This window comes from Arachis hypogaea, chromosome 16 (assembly GCF_003086295.3).
Source record: "Arachis hypogaea cultivar Tifrunner chromosome 16, arahy.Tifrunner.gnm2.J5K5, whole genome shotgun sequence".
NCBI classification, from domain to species: Eukaryota; Viridiplantae; Streptophyta; class Magnoliopsida; order Fabales; family Fabaceae; genus Arachis; species Arachis hypogaea.
In genome coordinates, this window is record NC_092051.1 from 129,992,329 (window position 1) to 130,016,699 (window position 24,371).

The 24,371-nt window shown below is 32.2% G+C and overlaps 2 long non-coding RNA genes across 3 annotated transcripts; one reads left to right on the forward strand and one right to left on the reverse strand.

Moving 5' to 3' along the window:
- Positions 1-12,260: 12,260 nt before the first annotated feature.
- Positions 12,261-18,087, forward strand: LOC140180379 (uncharacterized). 2 transcript variants are annotated; one of them, XR_011874554.1, is made up of 2 exons: positions 12,261-13,777; positions 13,886-18,087. It is a non-coding gene; the product is annotated as an uncharacterized lncRNA (long non-coding RNA). The 2 variants fall into 2 exon arrangements; XR_011874555.1 differs by having other exon boundaries at positions 12,283-13,431.
- A 709-nt stretch (positions 18,088-18,796) lies between these two features.
- On the reverse strand, positions 18,797-22,733 carry LOC112755006 (uncharacterized). The gene is made up of 3 exons (XR_011874553.1): positions 21,332-22,733; positions 19,022-19,105; positions 18,797-18,929 (listed from the first exon to the last, which is right to left on the reverse strand). It is a non-coding gene; the product is annotated as an uncharacterized lncRNA (long non-coding RNA).
- Between the last annotated feature and the right edge of the window lie 1,638 nt (positions 22,734-24,371).

A 24,371-nucleotide genomic window follows, 5' to 3' on the forward strand; every position in this document is an offset into this window, starting at 1 on the left:
GACTCGGGTGTTTGAGATAAGAGATTTAGCAGAGAGCATTGCAGGTTCTTATTGTTCTCCAAAATAGTAGCCAAAGACTCTCTGGCACTATTTTGGCCCTTTATATGTTACCACTAACTTTGCATGTGATGGATTTTATGATTGGTTTTATAATGGAGTGGGGATGGTAATCTTACTCGTTTTATAGGGGGTCAAGCATCCTTAATACTATTTTTATATATATTGTTCTTCTTCTAGGTAGTTTCACCATTACCACGATTTGCTGCGGTTTAATTCCATCACTGACTGAGAACAAGAGATTGTGCAAAATGAAGGAATCCCAGAAATGGGGTTCCGCTGCATTGCATATTTTATTTTCAAAACATAAGAACCCATTTTAAGGGTAAATTTCGTAGATAAATAAATTGAGAGAAAAAATTACATAGATGTCTTAAATTAATTGGATTCGAATTAACAGGAGCAGTACTACATCGAAATGAGTAGATTCAATTTCGTAAGAAACATGTCTGAACTCATGCAGTCCATAATAAATCGAAGCAAAATGATTCCATTTATGGGATAAGCTAGACAGTAGTAAATCGATATAATATGTTTGATTTACTATAGAGAGTGCTTCAAATAAATCGAATCTATTTGATTCGAATTACTATCATTAAGTGTTTATTTTTTTGTGGAATTACTATTTAAATAGTGCTTCAAATAAATCATATTGTGGTATACAAAATTAATAAATTAATTTATTTAATTTAAATTAAAAATACAAATATACTCAAATTTTTTCTCTCAATCCATTTATCTATGAAATTTGCTCCAATTTTAAATTAGTAAACTTTAGCATTTAGGTTTATGATTTAAGATTTAGAATTAAAAGCTTATGATTTAGAATCTAAAATTTAAGATAAACAAAATAATTTTTAAAAAGATTAAAATTGGATGAAAAAAATTAGTTATCTAATATTATTTTTTATTATTACTAGAAGCTAAACATGTACTAATCTGTTCAGCTGCTTTTCTATTATTTTTAAAAAAATAATTTTTATATTTTAATATTAAAAAATATTTATCTGACATTAATAATTAAGAAAATCAAATAATAAATTATTTAAAAATAAAAATAAAATATTATTTAACATATAAAATATATAAAATAAATAAATTTGAATTAAATTAAGTAAAATTCAAAATTAATATGTTGCTATTACATATAACAAAATCAAGATGAGAATTTATAAATATTATTTACAAAGTAGTTATTTATAAATGTTATTAATTTTATTTATTTTTTTTAATTTTATTTAATTTGAAGCAAATTTAAAAAATTTTAAATCCAAAACTTTCTAGCTCTATGAATAATTCTCGGCAGAAACTCACCTGCAGTCGACTTCACATGAAGTTGTTTTTGGATGGATGACACGTGTTATCATTTGATTTAAAAAAAACGGTTTATTTTATACAAATGATTTAATTAAAAAACAATTGATATAGCTATGATGCTAAATTTTACACCGTATTTTATTTTAAAAACAAATTGATGAATTTAAATTGAGAAATTGTAGTTAATTGTTTACTATATAATTTTTTTAACCAAAAATATAATTAAAAATTATTAAAAAAACAAAATTATCTAATATATTAGACCAGCTCAATGTTAATCAGGTTTTTTTCTATTATAAAATATAAAAAAAATTAATTCTAAAAAAAATCTTGTTATTTTTTAGGATTTAATTTTTTTATTGTGTTTTCGTAAAGTTTGCACAAAATTCACCTATCAGATTGACTAAACTTATTTATTTACGTAAAATTTGTTTATGGACTCAACAAATTTATTTACATTTTAATATGATTTGAATTGTATTAGTATATTTTTATTTTTTAATCAATTTAATTTTATTTAAATAATTAGAATTTTAAATTATAAAATTTGTATTAGTTTGTAATTTAAAATTTAAATAGATATAATTTAAATTAATGATTTATAAAATTGTATGTATTCATATTATTGTACATTTGTACTCATATGATTAATTATATTTATTCGATTTAAAAAAATAATGGTTGTTAATTTTTTTATTTAAATATATTCATATTATTTTTAAATTAAAAGAATATACTTATTTAAAATAATATGAGTACGTTTATTTAAATTTAAAAAATTTTAAAATAACAAGAGTATATTTATTTAAAATAATACGAATATATTTATTTAAATTAAAAAAATAAAATAATAAGAATAAATTTATTTAAAAAATTTTAATTTAAAAATAATATAAGTGTATTTATTTGTTAGTTAAAAATTAACAACCGTTATTTTAAAAAAAAATCAAATAAATATAATTAATCATATGAGTACAATAATACGAATACATATAATTTTATAAATTATTAATTTAAATGATATCTATTTAAAATTTAAATTATAAAATAATACAAATTTTATAATTTAAAATTATAATTATTTAGATAAAATTAAATTGATTAAAAAATAAAAATATACTAACACAATTTAAATCGTATTAAAACCTAAACAAATTTTACGTAAATAAATAAGTTTAGTGAATGTGATAGGTGAATTTTGTACAAACTTTATGAAAACACAATAAAAAAAATTAAATCCTAAAAAATAACATAATTTTTTTTAGAATTAAATTTTTTATATTTTATAATAAAAATAAAAAATATGATAACATTGAATTGGTCCAATATACTAGATAATTTTATTTTTTTAATGATTTTTAATTATAATTTTGGTTAAAAAGAATTATATAGTAAATAATTAACTACAATTTTTCAATATAAATTAATCAATTTATTTTTAAAATAAAATACAATGAAAAATCTAATCTCATAATTATATCAATTAGTTTTTTAATTAAATCATTTGTTTAAAATAAATCGATTTTTTTTAAACCAAATGATAACACGTGTCATCTATTCAAAAACAACTTCATGAAAGTCGACTGCGGCGAGTTTCCATCATAATTCTCATTATTAAAGTTGTTGTTGTTGTTGTTAGTAGGATGCTAGCAAATTGGGGTTAATGGATGTTAACTAATTAGTTTCATCTCCAAGTCCAATTGAGAGAGTTATCATGTATACGAAGCAAGTTAAAAAATTTGCAGACAAACTGTTTATTTTCTGCATCTACTTTTTTAGGAAGAACAAACAAATAACTCAATAAAATAAGTATCTTCTAAGAGAAATATGGTAAGCAAATATAAAAATTTATTGACCATAAATATAGAAACTTTGTGTTGATAAACATCAAAATTTTTTAGACAAAATTATATTTACAAAGTTTTTAAGAAAAATATAGGAAGCAAAAATAGAAATTTTATAATAATAGACAAATAACTTATGTGTTATTCAAATTATGTTTTAGCATTATTCAATACGGATTTTTGTGTTTTTTAACTAAAGTTTCTATGTCATAATTAAAAATTTTATACAATTCGTAAATTTTAACTAAAATTTATGTATTTTTTTTACTAACGATAAATTTGAAAGAAATAGAATTAAAAGAGAGGAAGCTTTGAAAAGAATAGGAGAATTTGGAAGTAAGAGATTAAAAAAAAAAATCAACAAAGAGTGAAGAATTAGGGAAAAAATGACAAGAGAAGAAAAGCATCAGAGAAAATGATGCGGAAAAAGAGAAAAGAAAAATGACCCTTGATTTTATAGTGTCCCCAAAAAAAACTAATTATCCTCCTCAATTTAATTTCAAATTTTAATAAAATTTGAAATTCAAAGTCAAATAAAACGGGACAGAATCTACTCAAAATAGAAAGAATCAGAGATATGCAACAAACAAGGCACCTAGTTTTTTTGGATTTTTTATTTTAATAAATAAATTTATTATAATAATTACCGAAATAAATAATTTAAAAAATATTTACCGAAATAAATATTTTTTTTATCTATTTATACTGTAAACGAAATAATTTTGCATGTATTTATTGTGTAAACGAGATAAGACAGATGGACGCAAAACATATATATATCGTTTACAGTGTAAACGAGATACATGTATTTTTTTTAAAAAAAAAATTTGAAAATAATAAAAAATTATCAATAATCCAAATTTTTAGTATGTAATTAGTACATAAAAAAGTTTATAGACGAGATTAAAATGGATATGTATGATCAATTAGTACTAAAAAAGGTTAATGGAATAGTGGGAAGAGAATTGAGAGGGTTATCTTTCATTATCTCCCATTATCCACGTGAGAGATAACCGTTTCAATTCTCTCCCCATTATCCATCAATCTTTCCTAACAATTAGCAAACGGTTATTTTTATTTTAGCAAATAAATAATGGACATAAAATGTACATTTTTTCGGATATATATACCCCTTCTTTTTTACGTATTCTTTTTTTTTGTGACTAAATAGAAAAGACAGAAAAAAAAAGAGACAAAACCAAATTAATTGGCTAGGGTCATATCTAAATCTATTAGATATTGAAGCTCACTCCATGGTTGGCTCCAATTCGAGTGAATGTTCGCGACAGAAGCAGCTGCTTTAGCCATACAATCTGCAACCTTTTTGAGAAAATTAAATTAACTATATGCGGGTGTCCAGTAGGTTTACCAAATGGAGAGCCGGTGATAGCGTGCAAGCAAGGAATAGTGATACTTGAAGGATGACTTGAATTGAAAAATGTTCTTTATGTATCTCAACTAAAATGAAACAACAGATGAAGAACACTGTCTAGTACAATTCACTGATAAATTTTGTGTCATACAGGACCATACTTCGAGGACGCTGATTGGAGTGGGTGAGCAGAAGGATGGACTTTATTGGTATCGTGAGGCACACAAGATTCAAGATTGTCATGCCAGAACAGAGAATCAACTAGTGCTTTAGCATAAGAGACTAGGGCATCCATTATTTAAAATTATGCAAATGCTCTGTAATGTAAGTGAGAAATATACAAGCAATGAGATTTGTGAAATTTGTGAAAAATCCAAACAAACAAGAGATAAGTTTTCTTTAAGTGATTATCAAGCTTTCAATATTTTTTATTTAATTCATCGTGACTTGTCTGCCCTATAGAACTCCCTCCTTGTGTGGTACTTCATATTTCTTAACTATTGTGGATGATTGTTCACGAGCGGTTTGGATATATTTGTTAAAAGAAAAGGCGGATGTATCAATTACATTGAAAAAAATTTTCACTTTGGTTGAACGCTAATATAACAAGTACGTTAAAATGGTTCGATCTGATAATGGAACGGAATTCATGTGTTTAAAACAATACTTCCTACAACAAGGCATTATTCACCAATCGTCATATGTCAATACACCACAACAAAATGGACGAGTGGAGTGCAAACATCGACATATTCTTAATGTTGCTAGATCATTACGTTTTTAAGGCAATCTTCCTATTCAGTTTTGGAGAGAATGTGTCTTAACTACTGGCTATTTAATTAATCGTACGCCATCCTCAATACTAAAGGGCAGGACTCCGTATGAGGTTTTTCATGGAACAATTCCATGTTATGAGCACTTGCGGGTTTTTAGCTTTTTGTGTTATACTTAAAATCAGAATAGGCAATGGGACAAATTTGCCAGCCGTAGTCGAAAATGTGTGTTTATCGGGTATCCTTTTGGGAAAAAAGGATGAAAACTATTTGACTTGGAAAAAGAATTTTTCTTTGTCTATCGTGACATCCATTTTGTTGAAGATATATATGTTCCCATTTAAAATGGATCAAGCTTTGGAACCAAGGAATGAAGATATTGGATCTCTTGTGACAGAAACAATTGTTGAAGAAGACACACACAACGGGCCAAGTTCAACACCCACACTTGGGCCCAGTACTCCACACTTAAATGACTGTGCTGGAGATTCCCTCATTGAAGCACCTATTGACAAACAAGGGGGACATGAGCTTAATGAAGAGATTAAAGAGTACATCGTTGACGATACATCGGAACCAAGTGCAGCAAAAACAACGCCAACTTCTGATCTGCCACTGGTCACGATGGATGTTCCACTTAGTCGGGGTCACCGCATGAAGACACCCTCAGTTAGGTTGCGCAATTTTATCTCTACTGTCAGGATACCAATCAGCCCTACCGACCAACCTCCCTTTCCATCAAAATCCTCAGGTGTGTCCTATCTTATACAAAATTTTGTGAATTATAATTCATTTTCAAACAACACCGTAGTTTTCTTGCCTCTCTCTAAACAGAATAGGAGCCTCTATTTTTCTCTCAAGCAGTTAGAGATGAGCGTTGGCGTGAAGCGATGTCCCAAGAAATTCGTGCACTTCAACTCAATGACACTTGGAAGCTCACAACCCTTACCCCAGGAAAGAAAGCACATGGGTGTAAGTGGGTTTATAAAATTAAATACAATTTTGATGGAACAATAGAGAGGTTCAAAGAAAGACGGGTAATTTTGGGAAATAATCAAGTGAAAGGCTTGGATTACAATGAAACGTTTTCCCTAGTGGTAAAGATGGTAACAATTCGCACAATACTCGCAGTGGTAGTAGCCCAGGATTGGGAACTCCACCAGATGGATGTCCACAATGCATTTTTTTATGGAGAACTTGATGAAGATGTTTACATAAAGCTTCTCCCTGGTTTTCAAGTGCCTCAACAAGGACTGGTCTGTAAACTTCAGAAATCTCTCTACAGACTACGGCAGGCTCTATGCTGCTGGTTTGCAAAATTTTCATCTGTCCTCCTTCGATATGGTTTTAAGCAATCCCTAAAGAACCATTCCTTGTTTAGCCTTAGACACAATAGCATGCAATTGTTATTCTTGGTATATGTTGATGACCTTGTAATTGCAGAAAATAATGGTGCTGCAATTCAACGTTTCAAAGAGTATTTACACACATGTTTTCACATGAAAGATTTAGGCCGATTGAAATACTTCTTGGGAGTTGAGGTTGCCAAATCTCCGACTGAAATCTTTCTTTGCCAAAGAAAATATGCTTTGGACATAATCACCGAAACAAGACTTCTAGGTGCTAAGCCTGTAGCAACATCGTGCGAAGAGAATCATCGATTGGGGTCAGCGACAGGTTCTCTTTTATCCGATCCTAGCATATATCGTCGGCTTGTTGGAACTTAGAAGACTGATTTATTTATGTTTTACTCGGCCTAATCTAGCCTAGAGTGTTCACATGTTATCCCGGTTCATACAAAATTCACGCATCGAACACTGGCAAGCTGCTTTACATGTTGTACGCTATTTAAAGGGATACCCTTGCCAAGGAATTCTTCTCCCACGAGAGAACAATTTGTAGCTCTATAGATGGTGTGACTCCGATTGGGCTAGTTGTCCACTCACTTGCAAGTTGGGTGGTTCATCCAACTTGGTCACTCACCAATATCTTGGAAAATTCAGAAACAACAGATAGTGTCTGCCTCCTTTACTGAAGCTGAATATCGTTCAATGGCTTAGACAACAAAAGAATTGAAGTGGATTAAAGATATACTCTCCTCTCTATACGTGCATCATCATGTCCCCATTTGTCTCTATTGCGACAGTCAAGCAGCTCTTCACATTGCTAATAATCCAGTTTTTCATGAACGCACGAAACACATTGAAGTAAACTGTCATCTTGTTCGAGATGAGATCGTGCACCAACGCCTCCTTCCATCTTATGTTTCCGCTCACACTCAGTTGGCCGACCTTTTTACTAAAGCTCTTGGTGCCAAAAAATTTGAGGCAATATTGGTCAAGTTGGGCATTGAAGATTTGCATGCTCCAACTTGAGCGGGGTATTAATGGAAATATTATATCAATAATATTTCTATAATTAAGTATAGATACAATACTTAAGGAGGGTTGAGTACTCCTGTGTATATTTCTTTCTAGGATAGGAAATTATGCATTCTAATTTATTAGGATCGTTTAAGATAGGAAAGATTTGATATAATTTTATATTAAAAGATGTATATATACGTGTTCATAACTAATGAAAAAGCAAGTTGAAATAACTTATTTTCTACAATTAATCTAATTAAAAAGGACGTAAAAAAATTAAAAAGATGAAAAGAACGGTGAAGATGTTAACACAAGATGTAAGCTAAATAAAATTGAACTAAAAAGAAAACTCAAATTTTATGGGAAAATTGGATAAATCAAAAGAAATACAGAAAAAGTCTTAACCCTGACCTTAAGACTATATTTTGTTATGAAAATAAAATAACACAACACAAGACATTGAAAATAAAATATATAAATTAGAAACACAATAATTATTATTCTTATATTTTATTTGGTGATAATAATTTAAATATCAAAAACAATAAATTATTAAACTTTAATTTACTCTTTTTTTTTCATACAAAAAATAAAAAATATATAATAATAAAAATATTATTATAAAAATTAATAAAAAATAAATAAATTATATATTTTATTAATATCTCTATATCCTATTTTAAAAAAAAACACTAATTTAATACAAATATAATTTCATATTTCTATATCGTATAATAATGTTACGTGCTTGTATATAAACGCAACTTATATACACTAGTTCTCTGGCCTTGGATGATCCATATGACTAACCTCACCGAATATAGTAATGATTATTCATAGTATTTAGGCGGATACTCGCATCAAATTGCTTTAAAACACTTTTTTTAAGGATGTTTAGGTGTCAAACTGTGTTTGGATGTATTTAATAAATCGATTTGATAGTTTGAAGATTAAAAACTAGAAAAAAATTAATTTTTTATAATAACAGTAATAAACCCAATTGTTTAGACCATAATTATTAGATTTGGTTCGATCTGGTTCATTTATATAATCGGACCGGGTCATATTTTTGTTTTTTTTTTTTACTTCTAAAAACGATGTCGTTCAGAAATTTTAGTCTCTTCCCTCAACCTCACTCTTTCATTGAAACTCGAGCTCTATCATATCTTTCACTGTGGCTCATCACTGCTCTGGCGCCCAAACTCTCTGTCTCTCTCAGCTCCGGTCTCTCTCACTGCCTTCGGTGTAGTACTTAAGCTCGTCGTCGCTTTCTCGAGTTCAATATCTCTCATCGTCTCCGGTCTAGCACTTAGTCGTGCTCGCACGCCTTTTCTGCCCTCGTTGTAGCCGGCAGCAAAAGCACCAGGTCCCATGATCAGTCCTCTTCGTCGCTCCCTGTCACGTCACCGTCTCGCACTTAGTTATTTGATCAATTAGTACAAATGTGCTACCAAACTTAAGTCCAAGAATGCATTTTCCGTCACTAAGATTTCTAATATAAATAGGTCCTGTGTATTAAAACAATCAAGCAACATGATCCAACAGTGGCAAATTTTTGAGTTATATCCTCCCTTGAAAGCGCTATAATTTGGTTCTCCATGGCATGTACTGCTTGAGTCATCTTCTCTTCATTGATTATTCACTCTCTTAAAATGTTATCTGCTCATAAAATAAAATTACCCCAAAACAAAATAGAAAACACAAGAACAACAACCAAATGAAAATAAATAATCACTTATTATTAAATTACTCTTCCACCTTAACTCACGACAACAATAAAGAGGTCTCACAGTCCATAAATTCAGCCCAATCAAATACAGAAATTTAATTATAATTTTAGTTTTTATCTTATCCTATCTTTATCCTTGTTTTTATCTTTTTCTTATCTTTATTTGCTTTTATCTTTTATAGGCCAATGCTTTATATATAGTTAGTTTTACCTTTATAGTTTACAATTTTCAATCAATCAATAATTAATAAAATTTCTTCATCTTTTCTTTTCCTTCATTATTCTTTCACAATTTTATTATCTTTGCGTACTCTTTACGTACTCTTTCCATTTTATTATGATATCTTGATGTCCTTGGATAAATCAACAAATTCATATCTTAAAATCCCTTCAACCTCTCCTCCCACTATGAATAATCAACCTTCCTACTCTGTCCTAGATCAAGGATAAAAGACACACCAATATTAGTACAAATGTGCATAGGAGTAGGGAGGTTGATTATTCATAATGGGAGGAGAGGTTGAAGGGATTTTAAGATGTGAATTTATTGATTTACTCATGAATATCAACAGAGCTTAAGAGGAGTCAAGAGGAGCTCTGATATCATAATAAAACGGAAAGAGTACATAAAGAGTACGCAAAGATAATAAAATTGTGAAAGAATAATGAAGAAAAAGAAAAGATGAAGAAATTTTATTAATTGTTGATTGATTGAAAATCGTAAACTATAAAGGTAAAACTAATTATATATAAAGCATTGGCCTATAAAAGATAAAAGCAAATAAAGATAAGATAAAGATAAAAATAAGGATAAGATAAAGACTAAAATTATAATTGAATTTGTGTATTCTATTGGGCTGAATTTGTGGATTGTGAGACGTCTTTATTGTTGTCATGAGTTAAGGTGGAAGAGTGATTTAACAATAAATGATTATTTATTTTCATTTGGTTGTTGTTCTTGTGTTTTCTATCTTGTTTTGGGGTGATTTTATTTTATGAGCAGATAACATTTTAAGAGAGCGAATAATCGATAAAGAGAAGATGACTCAAGCAATACATGCCATGGAGAACCAAATTATAGCGCTTTCAAGGGAGGATATAACTCAAAAGTTTGTCACTGTTGGATCATGTTGCTTGATTGTTTTAATACACAGGACCTATGTACTTTATATTAGAAATATTAGTGACGAAAATGCGTTCTTGAACGTAAGTTTGGTAGCACATTTGTACTAATTGATCAAATAACTATTTGGACACCCGCATATAGTTAATTTAATTCTTATATGCTCTCCAACTTATTACTCAATTCTTTTTGAGTACTAATTAATCAAATATATTCATTTTAAAAAATTTTAAATTAAATTACGATTCAATTGGATTAATTTAAATTTAAAAAATAAAAATAACCATTTGCCAATTGTTAGGAGAAATTTATGGGATAATGGGGAGAGAATTTAAACGGTTATCTCTTACGTGATCGTCTCAATTCTCTTCCCACTCTTCCATTAATCTTTTTTAGTACTAATTGATCAAATATATTCATTTTAATCTCTTCTACCAACATTTTTATATACTAATTACATGCTAAAAATTTAGATTATTGATAATATTAATGTTTTTTATTTTCAATATTTTAAAAAAATACATGTATCTAGCTTACATTGTAAATCAGATATACACATTTCGTATTCATCTGTCTTATCTCATTTATAATATACATGCAAAATTATCTCGTTCACACTGTAAACGAGACAAGAGAAGAATATTTATTTCGGTAAATATTTTTTAAATTATTTATTTCGATAATTATTATAATTAATTTATTTATTAAAATAAAAAATCCAGTTTCATTAGGTATTATTCAATTATTAGAAAAAAAATTAATAAATTTTTTATTTTTAGTGTATTTAACAAAATTTTAGTAAAAAAAAATACTAACAAAATAAAAAAATATTTTTAAAAAATTACAATTCATATTTTTTAAAAGATTTTTTATTTAAAAATATATTTTTAACATAATAAATTAAAAAAATATTTTTATATCAGATATTTAAATATAAAATAATTTTTCTTTAAAGATTAAAAATTATTAGAAAAAATTATATTTGTAGAAGCTCAAACAAATCCTATATATAAGTAATAAACACAGCGAACTGCAAACAAATCCTGGGTTCTGCAGTTTGTTTTTCACCTGATATCTGAGAATAACATAGCTTGAGTCTGAGATATGGGTGACATTGATGGATGGGCAAACATTCATCATGACATCTTGAAGGAAATTGCGGAGCACATGTATTCGTACGATGATTTCATCCAACTTAGTTTAGTTTGCAAGCAATGGAGCTTGAAACTTCCAGAGTTCTACAGCCAGATTTTGTGGCTGGGCTACTGATACCTGAAGAATCTTCCAGTACTCATATTTACGAAGATGAGGAGATCTACCATGTCATGCAGTTACCTATTGCTGATGAAATGCTACTTGATATTCAGTCTCTTGATGAAGACAAGATCCACCATCTCAAGCTACCAGAGATGCAGAACAAATTGATCGTCCTAGATATATACCAAGGTTCAATGTATATGTTAAATGCATTTACAAAGGTCTATTTAGATCTTCTTCCAATATATATCATATATATTATATATTAATAAAATTGAGTGTTCTTATTTTGTAACCATGAAGATACTTTATTAAATTAAGGTGTTTATTTGTAGAACATATTTGGGATAAGTATTATTTTGATTTCTAACTTTTAGAATTAGAATTGAAATGGTCTCTCATATAATTTTTTATTTAGAATCGTTCCAAACATTTTATGTCGTATTAAAATCGTCCATTAAAAAAGAAAAGAACGCAAGGGGGAAAAAGGAAAAGGGGAAAGGGGAAGGGGAAGGGGGGGGGAGGGGGGCCGCCGGCGCCGTCGGGAATCAGAGCTCGCGAGGGAGAGAGGAGATTCAAGCCAGGGAGAGAGCTCGTCGTCGCGCTCCGCCACTGTCGCCGCTGCACCTCGCCGCCTCACCTCTTCGCCTCGCCGCTGCGCCTCCCCGTTTCTGCTTCTGCTTCTTGCCTCGGCCTCTGCTTTCTGCTTCTTTTTCTGCTTCTTGCTTCAGCCTCTGCTTTCTGCTTCTTCTTGCTTCAGCTTCTGCTTCTGTTTTTTGCTTTTGCTTCTGCTTGAGCTTCTACTTCTTTTTCTTCTGCTTTTGTGTCTGCTTCTGTTTCTGTTTTTGCTTCAAACTTTTCCGGATATAATTGACTACAATCCTAACAATTATGGCTTTGAATATACTATTCGGGAATTGGATTTGGATGATTACCGGGATTCGAGCAGTTCCATAAATAGGATCCATGTTTGGAAGGTTATTATAAATTCATGTCCTAACAATGACAATGAAGATTTTATGGCAGTGGCTATATATGAACCTCGTTGTACATTAGCCTTTTATAAACCAAATGATAACAGATGGTTAGATCTTTCAACTGGAAAACCGTCGTTTCGTGATGTCATATTTTTTGGAGAGAAGATATATGCAGTAGAACAATATGGCCAGCTATACGAATTTGTACAAACACAAAGTCAGGGCCTGTAGGTGGTATTCATGAAGCCAAACCTCCCTCTGATGCTGCGGTGGGTCCTTTCCAGATTAAATATTTGGTTGGGTGTGCTAATGGAAGTTTATTGATGCTGGTGAGACATTTTACTCCTGAATTATTTCCTCGTACTTACAAATTTGATATATATGAATTGAAGAATGAAAAAGAATGGTCCAGACTAGATAGTTTGGAAAATTACGTACTGATGATTGGACTCAACTCTTCTGTTCAAATGCTTCCTGCAAGTATTCAAACCAAAGGAAATCAAATCTACTTTACAGATAACCTATTAGAATTGAAAGCAGTGGACTATGCCGAACATCAAGATATTGGCATCTTCGACTTGGGGACGATGGAAGTTGTCAAAGACTATTATCCGATGTAAAGTTCATGTGTCCTCCTGTCTGGTGTCATTCTGGCTCATTTCTTTAGTTTTTTCCTTGGAACTTTTTTTTTTAAAGATTATTTGCAAAGTGTTTGTTCTTCCTTATAGTAAATTTTTTATGAAAACATTTTTATTTCCATTTTGTTATTATTCAGTACTGCTATTTGGACTTGAAAACAACCGATTTCTCAACAACCAAAATTTGTCTCAACAACTCAATTGGCCCTTCACAAAAAATATTAACACACAGCAAATTGTCTCTTGACTAGCTTGTATCACCAAAAGGATAAAGAAATTAGGGATAAAGAAAGATGCTACTTCTAGAGAAGATGACACAGAATGGTTGGTCTAAATTTATGATTATGAATGTAGATATTGGAACTTTGTTGTGTTATTTAAATCCAAGAAAGGATTAAAACAATTAATCATGACAAGGTTTTGATCTGTTAGGGAGCAGCAACAATATGCTATTTGGCATTGCATCCGGAAGTGAGTGGAATAAGTGGAGAGTTTTTTATGGATGGTTATGTGGCCAAAGCATTCTCACAAGGAAGGGATATTGATTTGGCCAAGAAACTCTGGGATTATAGCATGAATTTGAGAGTACATAGTTTCTCAAGTGCAATTAACCAATTCTTCAGAACAGCATGGTCTAAATATTGGTGGCAAAAGGCAAGAAAAAAAAGAAAATAAACACGAGAGGGAATTTCCAATGTTGGAGTTTATATCAAGGTGAGAATGCATTGCGGAAGAACCGGAGAAGAGAAGCATTTCCTTGTGTATTGGTATTTTTATGACAAAGATATGGTGGATTCTATATTTATTATCTATTGTGTGGATTTTTGTTTTTGTTACTGTGGACAATAGAACTCAGCCAGTAGTGAGAGGAGTTGACTGGTTAGTTATGATGAAACTAGCTGTTGGTTCACTTAGTTTGTTGCAGCTAGATATTTAAGAGTTAGAGTTAATTAGCTTAACTTGAGTTAGAAGTTAACCAGAGTTTGCTAACCACAGTTAGATGTTAGTTGCTGATTTTGGTTCTGTATATAAACACCTTTGTGTAACTGAGTCAGTTGAGGTTCATCATTAATTCCATTATTCTCTCATCTTCTGATTTTTTCATGCTCTAACCGTTTCTCTCTCAACTCTGCTCTATCACCATCATCAACTCTGCACTTAGAACATGAGTTTTCACAGTTACAGTGGATCTGGATTATTTTGTTGGTGCTGTTGTGGATGCAATTTTTTGTTATTTGTGTGTATAGATTTTGCTCTTCAATATAGATATGTTGGTTTCTTTATTAGTATTTTATGACGGGGGATTGTTATGGTACTCTAAACATGGTGTCTAATTTGTTAAAAAAATATTAAATAGTTAATATTTAATAAGTATTGAATATTTAATTTTTTACTCTATAAAATAATTTTGGCAACTAAGGCACCAAAAAATAAAAGACACTAGAGAATTTAGTCTTTATGATGGTGTTATACATGATATTTTGATATATTTACAAGTTGTGGGATGTTGCCTTTGATTTGGTTATAAATATGGCTTTGTTAGATGTTGTTGTTGATTGCATCAGACGGTTTTGTTAGAGATTTTGGCTATGGTATTTCATTTTGCTAGATGATTCTTTTCTACTATATTTGGGGATTAGTAATGAGATCATGGCTTTTGAATGACATTCAAATTGTGGTATTTCATATTCCAAAACATGAACTTGAGCTATGTTTGGGTATCACTAAACTCAGCCCCTGTTGGCTATGAATAGCAATATGAACTTGAGATGTTTGTGTGTGTAACCATTGTGTGATCCTAGTTTACTTGTTTAATTAATATTTTTTTCCTGTTCTAAATATGATAAATATGTCCAATTAACTCTTAGGCAATTGTTTAGGGGAATATTATAATGGATTATATTGTGCACATATGAATGTTTGTTGATTTCAATAGTTGAGGGAAAGTGGTGATAGCATGACTAGTATTTTAATTCATTTGAACATTCACTTAGGTAAGAATTTATATTAGATTTGCATTCCTTAGGTAGATACAGTAAGTGAATGGAGGAATCAAAAGCTTCTCTCCACTTAGATATTGAGCATTTTATAAATGAGAAGATTATACATGCTTACAAGGTGATAGTTAAGCATGCGGTCACAAAAATAAGAGATGGTGATGTTCTTCTTGCTTATGGATTGTCATTGGCTGTTGAAATGATACTGTTACATGCACATAAATAAGGAAAACATACACAAGTTATAGGAAAAATTTTGCTTCGGAGGTTGGCGGAGAAAGGTCTTAACTGTACATACACATTTTTTTAATTATTAAATATTGGGTGATTTTTTCATTCATGCAACATGTTTCTGACACTCAAAAAAGTTTATACTTTTAGTCATTTATTTGAAAAAGTTTATACTTTTGGTCATTTATTTGAATAACAGATTTCTGTTTGCACTTTTTTTTAATGCGATTTTGGGAGTTAAGTAACAAAAAGGATTAGAGTTGGTTTAATTTTGTTTGCTTATCTATGCTAAGGTTAAGTAAGTGTGGTTGTAGTCGATGTGATTTACCCTTACTAAATTGTTGGATGTTGTTAAATTGCTGTAACTAGAGATTGGATGTTACTGAAATTAGGGACTGAAAGATGATGTTATTAGGAGTTAGATTTTGCTGAATTGCATGTAGTTTGGGATTTTCGAAAAAGAGGAAGTTAGTTATAAGTTAGTTTATTTCTTTTTTTTTCAACTTTAAATTTGGTCTGAATGGGATTATTTAAAATTGCAGTATCAAAACATGATTTTTTTGGACAAATTTGATGGAGGTTTAAGTACATCTATTGGTATCTATGATTTGATTATCTTGTTGGACAACTGTATGGTTATTGTATTATAGATTGGAGGCCTTTTTTTAAATCATGGATTGGATGATTTATTCATTTATGCAACATGGCCATCGCATTGAAAAAGTTTGTACTTTTGGTCTTTTGTTTGGATAGCCTGAATTCTGTTTGCGCCTTTTTTTATTTTGCAGTTTGGGAGTTAGGTAATAAAAAGACCATACTTGATTTAATTTTGATTGCTTATCTATGCTAAGGTTCCGTTACTGTTGTTGTAGTCGATGTGATTTACTCTTACTAAATTGTTGGATGTTGTTGAATTGCTGTAACTAGGGATTAGATGTTTCTGAAATTGGAGAGCGAATGATGCTGTTATTAGGAGTCGGATTTTGAATGTTGTTGGTCTCTTAATAGTGGTTTGGAATTTGGATGATGAAATTATATTAAATTTAGTCCAATTTTGGTCGAACTTAATTTTGGTCCCTAGTCGTGCTCCACGAGTCAATTTATATGGAACTCTGAAATCGTTTCTACTACCCTTCTTGTAGCTTACTACTTGTTAAATCATGTTTCCTATATGCAAATTTACCTGTTTGCTTTCCAACTCTTTATACCCCGGAACCCACACTTGATGCAATCTGTGTAAATTAAGAACCTCTATAGACGGTTTTCTCTTCATGTTGAACATCTACTCTAATTTTGCATGTGTTTAAAAATGAACCTCGTGCAATTTGATATATACTGCTTCTAATGTTAGTTTAATATGGTATTAATTGATATGAGTTTCGTTAGCATCATCAACAATGTTTAATTGAGAACTCTTTTGATGTTGCCTCTGATCTTTGTATGCAGTTTCCATTAAAAGATTCGGGGCTGTTTCTTGTGAAACCGCAGCAGAATTGTTTTGCAGAAAAGCCCACCAATATGAGGAAAAAGGTAAAATGATGTCTACCATTCTCATTTTAACATTCCACATGCTCCTATGTGTGACTTATAGCTAATGTTATAATTAACAGAAATTGTTAGAGCGATGTTCGCCCAGCTACATACATGATATGATGAGCAGCACACTATCTAAAAACAACTCTGTTGAGAAGATTGCAGAGATTGATGATATCGGATTTAGATTCTTGAGGCTTGTTCCAAATTGGTCGGTGAAGCAAGCCATCATGGTTCACCTGGCCGAGTCGTATCAAGTTAAGCCAAGAACTTTTATACTCGACATTGGCAACATCCGCCTCAATGCCGAGTTAATCGGGAGGGTTTTCGGCATTCCGTCTCGAAGTAAGTTCTACTACCTTAATTACCTAGTGTGGCGTAGGCGTATTGGCGCAAATATCTTTGGGTATAGATATATCATCATGCACTAACACATGAATATGTTCCTGGATGACAATAATCTGTGCCACGTGGCCATCAAAAAGAGGTTCCATAGACAAACAACAACTGAACTCCGGAATTTAATTTACAGCTGTCCAATGGCAACAGAATCAGATAGGATGGAGTTCAGGAGATATTTTCTACTGGTGGTAATGAAAATGTTCCTGTGCCCCACCACTCAATAGGTAATTTTGCCATGACACATCTATCCCGTCTTAGATGTTTCTGATCCACGAAGATTCAACTGGCCGTTGCAAACTCTAAAGTGGTTCGACAAGGCAGTCGAAAAGTATAAGCTAAAAGGGAACAAAACTTGTAAAGGTTGCATGTTCGTCATGCTGGTAGGACGCAATGACTATTAGTAAATTCAGTATGTTGTTTTTTTATGTAGAACATAACTTGTAGAAAATTTATTTATGGTTGAAAATATTATTTCTGTTTGTACATGTAGCTGTGATTTTGGTGTATACGTGAATTTTCAACCATAAAATATTATTTTCTACAAGTTGTGTTCTACATAAAAAATGGCATATTGAATTTACTAATAGTCATTGCGTCCTAACAACATGACGACAAGCAGGCTTCACAAGTTTTGTTCCCTTTCAGCTTATACTTCTCGACTGCCTTGTCGAACCACTTTAGAGTTTGCAACGGCCAGTTGAATCTTCGTGGATCAGAAACATCTAAGACGGGATAGATGTGCTATGGCGAAATTACCTGTTGAGTGGTGGGGCACAGGAAAATTTTCATTACCAATAGTAGGAAATATCTCCTGAGCTCCATCCTATCTGATTCTGTTGCCATTAGACAGCTGTAAACTAAATCCCAGAGTTCAGTTGTTGTCCGTCTATGAAACCTCTTTTTGATTGCCACGTGGCACGGATTACTGTCATCCAGGGCTGGGAATGGATCCCCTACAACATGTTCATGTGTTAGTGCATGGTGATATATCTATACCCAAAGATATTTGTGCCAATACGCCTACGCCACACTAGGGAATTAAGATAGCAGAACTTACCTCGAGACAGAATGCCGACGACCCTCCCGATTAACTCGGCATTGAGGCGGATGTTGCCAATGTCAAGTATAAAAGTTCTTGGCTTAACTTGATACGACTCAGCCAGGTGAACCATGATGGCTTGCTTCACCGACCAATTTGGAACAAGCCTCAAGAATTCGAATCCGATCTCATCAATCTCCGCAAGCTTCTCAACGGAGTTGTTTTTAGATAATGTGCTCATCATGTCATGTATGTAGATGGGCGAGCATCGCGACTATAACAATTTTTGTTAATTGTAACACTAGCTGTAAGTCACACATAGGAGCATGTGGAATGTTAAAATGAGAATGGTAGACATCATTTTACCTTTTTCCCCATGTTGGTGGACTTTTCTGCAAAACAATCCTGCTGCAGTTTCACAAGAAATAGCCCAAAATCCTTTAATGGAAACTGCATACAAAGATTAGAGACAACATCAAAAGAGTTCTCAATTAAACATTGTTGATCATGCTATACGAAACCCATATCAATTAATAACATATTAAACCAACATTAGACGCAGTATATATCAAATTGCATGAAGTTCATTTTTAAATACATGAAAAATTAAAGTAGATGTTCAACATGAAAAGAAAACCTCCAGAAGAGGTTCTTAATTTACACAAATTACATCAAGTGTAGGTTCCGGGGTATAAAGGGTTGGAAAGAAAACAGATAAATTTGCATATAGGAAACATGATTTAACAAGTAGTAAACTACAAGAAGGGTAGTAGAAACGATTTCAGAGTTCCATATAAATTGACTCGTGGACCACGACTATGGACGAAAATTAAGTTCGACCAAAATTAGACTAAATTTAATATAATTTCATCATCCAAATTCCAAACCACTATTAAGAGACCAGCAACATTCAAAATCCGACTCCTATTAACAGCATCATTCGCTCTCCAATTTCAGAAACATCTAATCTCTAATTACAACAATTCAATAACATCCAACAATTTAGAAAGGGTAAATCACATCGACTACAACAACAGTAACTGAACCTTAGCATAGATAAGCAAACAAAATTAAACCAAGTATTGTCTTTTTATTGCTTAACTCCCAAACCGCAAAAAAAAAAAAAAAAAAGACTCAAACACAATTCAGGCTATCCAAACAAAAGACCAAAAGTCCAAACTTTTTGAATGCGATGGCCATGTTGCATAAATGAATAAATCATCCAATCCATGATTTAAAAAAAAAAAAAAGCCTTCAATCTATAATACAATAACCATATAGTTGTCCAACAAGATAATCAAATCATAGATACCAATAGATGTACTTAAACCTCCATCAAATCTGTCCAAAAAAATCACATTTTAATACTGCAATTTTAAATAATTCCATTCAGACCAAATTTAAAGTTGAAAAAAAAAAAGAAATAAACTAACTTATAACTAACTTTCTCTTTTTCGAAAATCCCAAACCACATGCAATTCAGCAAAATCCAACTCCTAATAACATCATCTTTCAGTCCCTAATTTCAGTAACATCCAATCTCTAGTTACAGCAATTTAACAACATCCAACAATTTAGCAAGGGTTTCACATCGACTACAACCACACTTCCTTAACCTTAGCATAGATAAGCAAACAAAATTAAACCAACTCTAATCCTTTTTGTTACTTAACTCCCAAAACCGCATTAAAAAAAAAGTGCAAACAGAAATCAATTATTCAAATAAATGACCAAAAGTATAAACTTTTTTGAATGCCAGAGACATGTTGCATGAATGGAAAAATCACCCAATGTTTAATAATTAAAAAAATGTTTATGTACAGTTAAGACCTTTCTCCACCAACCTCCGAAGCAAAATTTTTCCTATAACCTATGTATGTTTTCCTTATTTATGTGCATGTAAGAGTATCATTTCAACGGCCAATGACAATCCATAAGCAAGAAGAACATCACCATCTCTTATTTTTGTGACCGCATGCTTAACTATCACCTTGTAAGCATGTATAATCTTCTCATTTATAAAATGCTAAATATCTGAGTGGAGAGAAGCTTTTGATTCCTCCATTCACTTACCGTATCTACTAAAGAATGCAAATCTAATATAAATTCTTACCTAAGTGAATGTTCAAATGAATTAAAATACTAGTCATGCTATGTAAATCACCGTCTTTCCTCAACTACTTAAATCAACAAACATTCATATGTGCACAATATAATCAATTACAATATTCCCCTAAACAATTGCCTAAGAGTTAATTGGACATATTTATCATATTTAGAACAGAAAAAAAAATATTAATTAAACAAGCAAGCTAGGATCACACAATGGCTACACACACAAACATCTCAAGTTCATATTGCTATTCATAGCTAATAGGGGCTGAGTTTAGTGATACCCAAACATAGCTCAAGTTCATGTTTTGGAATATGAAATACCACAATTTGAATGTCATTCAAAAGCCATGATCTCATTACTAATCCCCAAATATAGTAAAAAAGAATCATCTAGCAAAATGAAACACTATAGCCAAAACTACTAACAAAATCGTCTGATGCAATCAACAGCAACATCTAACAAAGCCATATTTATAACCAAATCAAAGGCAATATCCCACAACTTGTAAACCGTGGTATTCAAAAACAGATATCAATCAACTCCAAATACTAAACACTCACCAATTAGTTCTCGCAAGGGATGTTTTGAGGCTGGGGCAGGGACGTTCTGTCGTTCGTGGTAGCAGGGAAGAGATGCTTCAATGGCGCCGCCTACACCGACATGCAGCAGCAATGGCGCACTCTTTGCGACAAGCAGAACCGCCTTCTTCCTCGCAACTGGGTGGCACGACGTCGTTGCGGCGGAGATGGGCGTGATTCTGACTGACGCGCCAATGACCAAGTCGACGAGAGAGAACCTTTGCGGCGTTCTGTAGCTAGCTATGGAGAATTGATGTTGCCCGCACGATGTGGACCGAGGCACAGCGGCTGTCGATGGCAGAGGAGAACGCCACGCGATGAGGCTGGTTGTGTGGCACAGCCGTGTATGGTAATGGAGGTCTAATACGGTAAAAGGGTGAAAGGAAAAGAGAAGAGATGGTTCAGTTAGGTTAATTATGTTTAGCTAAGTTAATTTGGGATGTTGCTGAAGTGGACTGGGCTTCATGTTCTAAACCCAACAAAAGTTGGCAGGTTTTTGGCTAAAAGTATATATTATATCCTAACTAGTCACAAAAAAAATATCCTAACTCAAATATGAATTAAAGATATCTTTATTTGAAAATCATGGCTATAAAATAAAAATTTTATTTTTATTCTAAATTATGGTTATTACATATTAGGATGATAATTATATCATTGGTGGCGGGTGATGGTGTGCCAATAGTTTTATTTAGTTAAAAATTTAACCTAATTTAGTTTATGAAAAAAAATATGAGCTAACTAACATGTAGAATATTTAAAAAATTAATTTTGGTCATGGGCTCAGCCCAGCAAAAAGAGAACCCAATCCGTCCAGAAACCCGCCCCTGAACCCGACCCACCCATACTCTCCTACGGTTCTACCCCGCTCACATACCAGTGTACCACCCCTTCTGAGCAAATCCTTCTCCGACCAATGCCGCCAAACAGGTGCCGTCACCCACCACCGGCGTCAAAACATCGCCAGACCACCACCGCCGTAACCATCGCTCTGAAGCACACGACATCTCCACTCCCTTCTTCAATCAGATTCCTTTTTTGCTATCACCAAACCTTCGTCGCCGATGCATGTGAGATCGCCAGCTGCCACTCCCCACCTAAGAGTACGATTGAAGCCCTTTTTCTTCGGGGATTGAAGTTCTGCCCCCTTGCCTCTTGTTCGATTTGGCAGAGATCTCGCTTTTCCACCCCAAATCCGGTTCTGCTAGCTGCATTACAGATCATTAGTTGCTTAACGCTGCCGTCGCTGCGCCAAGGAGGACGACCTTGAACTTCCGTCGCCGTCATCGTCTTCTGAACGATATGCCCATTCAGTTTCTGCCTCTGGAAGCTGGCTTCCTCTGCCGCGCCCTCCACGCGTTGCTTAAAAAATTAGAAGTAAGAAAAGCGTTTTTTTGTCGAATGGGTCTTTTTTGGTTTGCATAAGTGGGCCAGCCCATGAACCATGTAACTTTTTTTTTGTCAGCTCTTACAGTTTATCTCCCTCAAGTGCCTGCAAGGTTCGGAAAATCGAACCGGTCATCGAACCGCTCTAGTCATTGATTTATTGGTATAATCGGTTTAATCGTGGTTCAACTGAAAAAATTATTTTAGAATAAAATAATAAATAAATTATAAATATACATCCTAAAATATAATTATAGTCTAATATAAATCTTAAAATATCTTCTACCATATAATCTTATCAAAATACAAACTCAAATTTTTTTTAAAACACTCTTAAAACATGTTTTCGAGCACTTTTGTCATCATCATCTTCAGCTTTACACTCATCACTCAGTTAAACAATTCACAACCATAATCCTCTATGATTTCTTTTGGAAAAATAAAATTCCGTTCAAGAAGAAAACCATAGCAGTAAGTAATTGAGAATATTTGTCAGACTTAGCACCAAGACATAACACAAGTATACATATAGGACATTACCAAACAATTCAATTCTCAATTTCATGAATCATAAACAAAAGGGTGTCTAAAATATCCACATAATCAATCAAATTCAACATTAAAAAATATCAAAAAATAAATTTTGCTATTGAAAAAAATGAAGTAAAGATAGGATTTTATACTAACAAATTCCCCTTAATCTTGAACCATGTCTCAGCACATACTTTGTGGGCAGCAGCAAGATCATCTTTACAAGCACAACCCAATTCAATTGGAATATCAAACTCAGAACTATCACTCTCCAAACCCATGTGACAAATTCTACAATTCCTCTTCACTTTGTGATTAGTATTACTAATAATATTATTAATAATATTAACATTGCCAACTAATTAGTGGATATTGGAACTTTAAACACTCTTTAACTACAAGCTGTAACATGACCCAAATAACAAATTAACCAATTTAATTAATACACAACTCCAAACACAGCAAGTAATCTGCTTCATACACACCTCAAAAGTGGTCCCGAATCATTTGCAATAACAGTGAATTATGCTTCATAAACAACTCAAATTGTCGAAATCAGAAACATGAAGCACACTATTTAGAATCTACAGAGTCATACCAATTTCAAGAAATACATAATTGGCACAATTTATCAAGCATGGAAAAACTAAGTTCTCATAGAAAAAATTTAATTGAAAACAAAAACACAGCACCACAGTCAATAGAGCACAGCAGCAAAGAAGACACAAAAACAATACAGTACATAACAATAGAACAATAGCAGTGAACAGAGCTAATCAGTAATCAATTAATCATTCAATAATCCATATAATTGCTGAACAAAAAATAAAACAAAAAAAAAGAACAAGCACTAGCAGTGAGTAGAGAAGCCATTGCCTTCTTCGATCTGAGCAATCTGGGCAGAGTATGAGAGAAAGTGGTTAAGCATGATGGACGATGGTGACTAAGCAACAAGCACGACGATGGACGGCAGCAGAAGCGCGGATGAGCAGAGGTAGACCAGACGACGAACGCTAAGCTCGACAAAGAAGCTACGCTTGGAGTGAATAGGGGTTGGAGAGCTTAAGAACGACGACGGCGCGACGGACGGCGACACTGTCTCCCT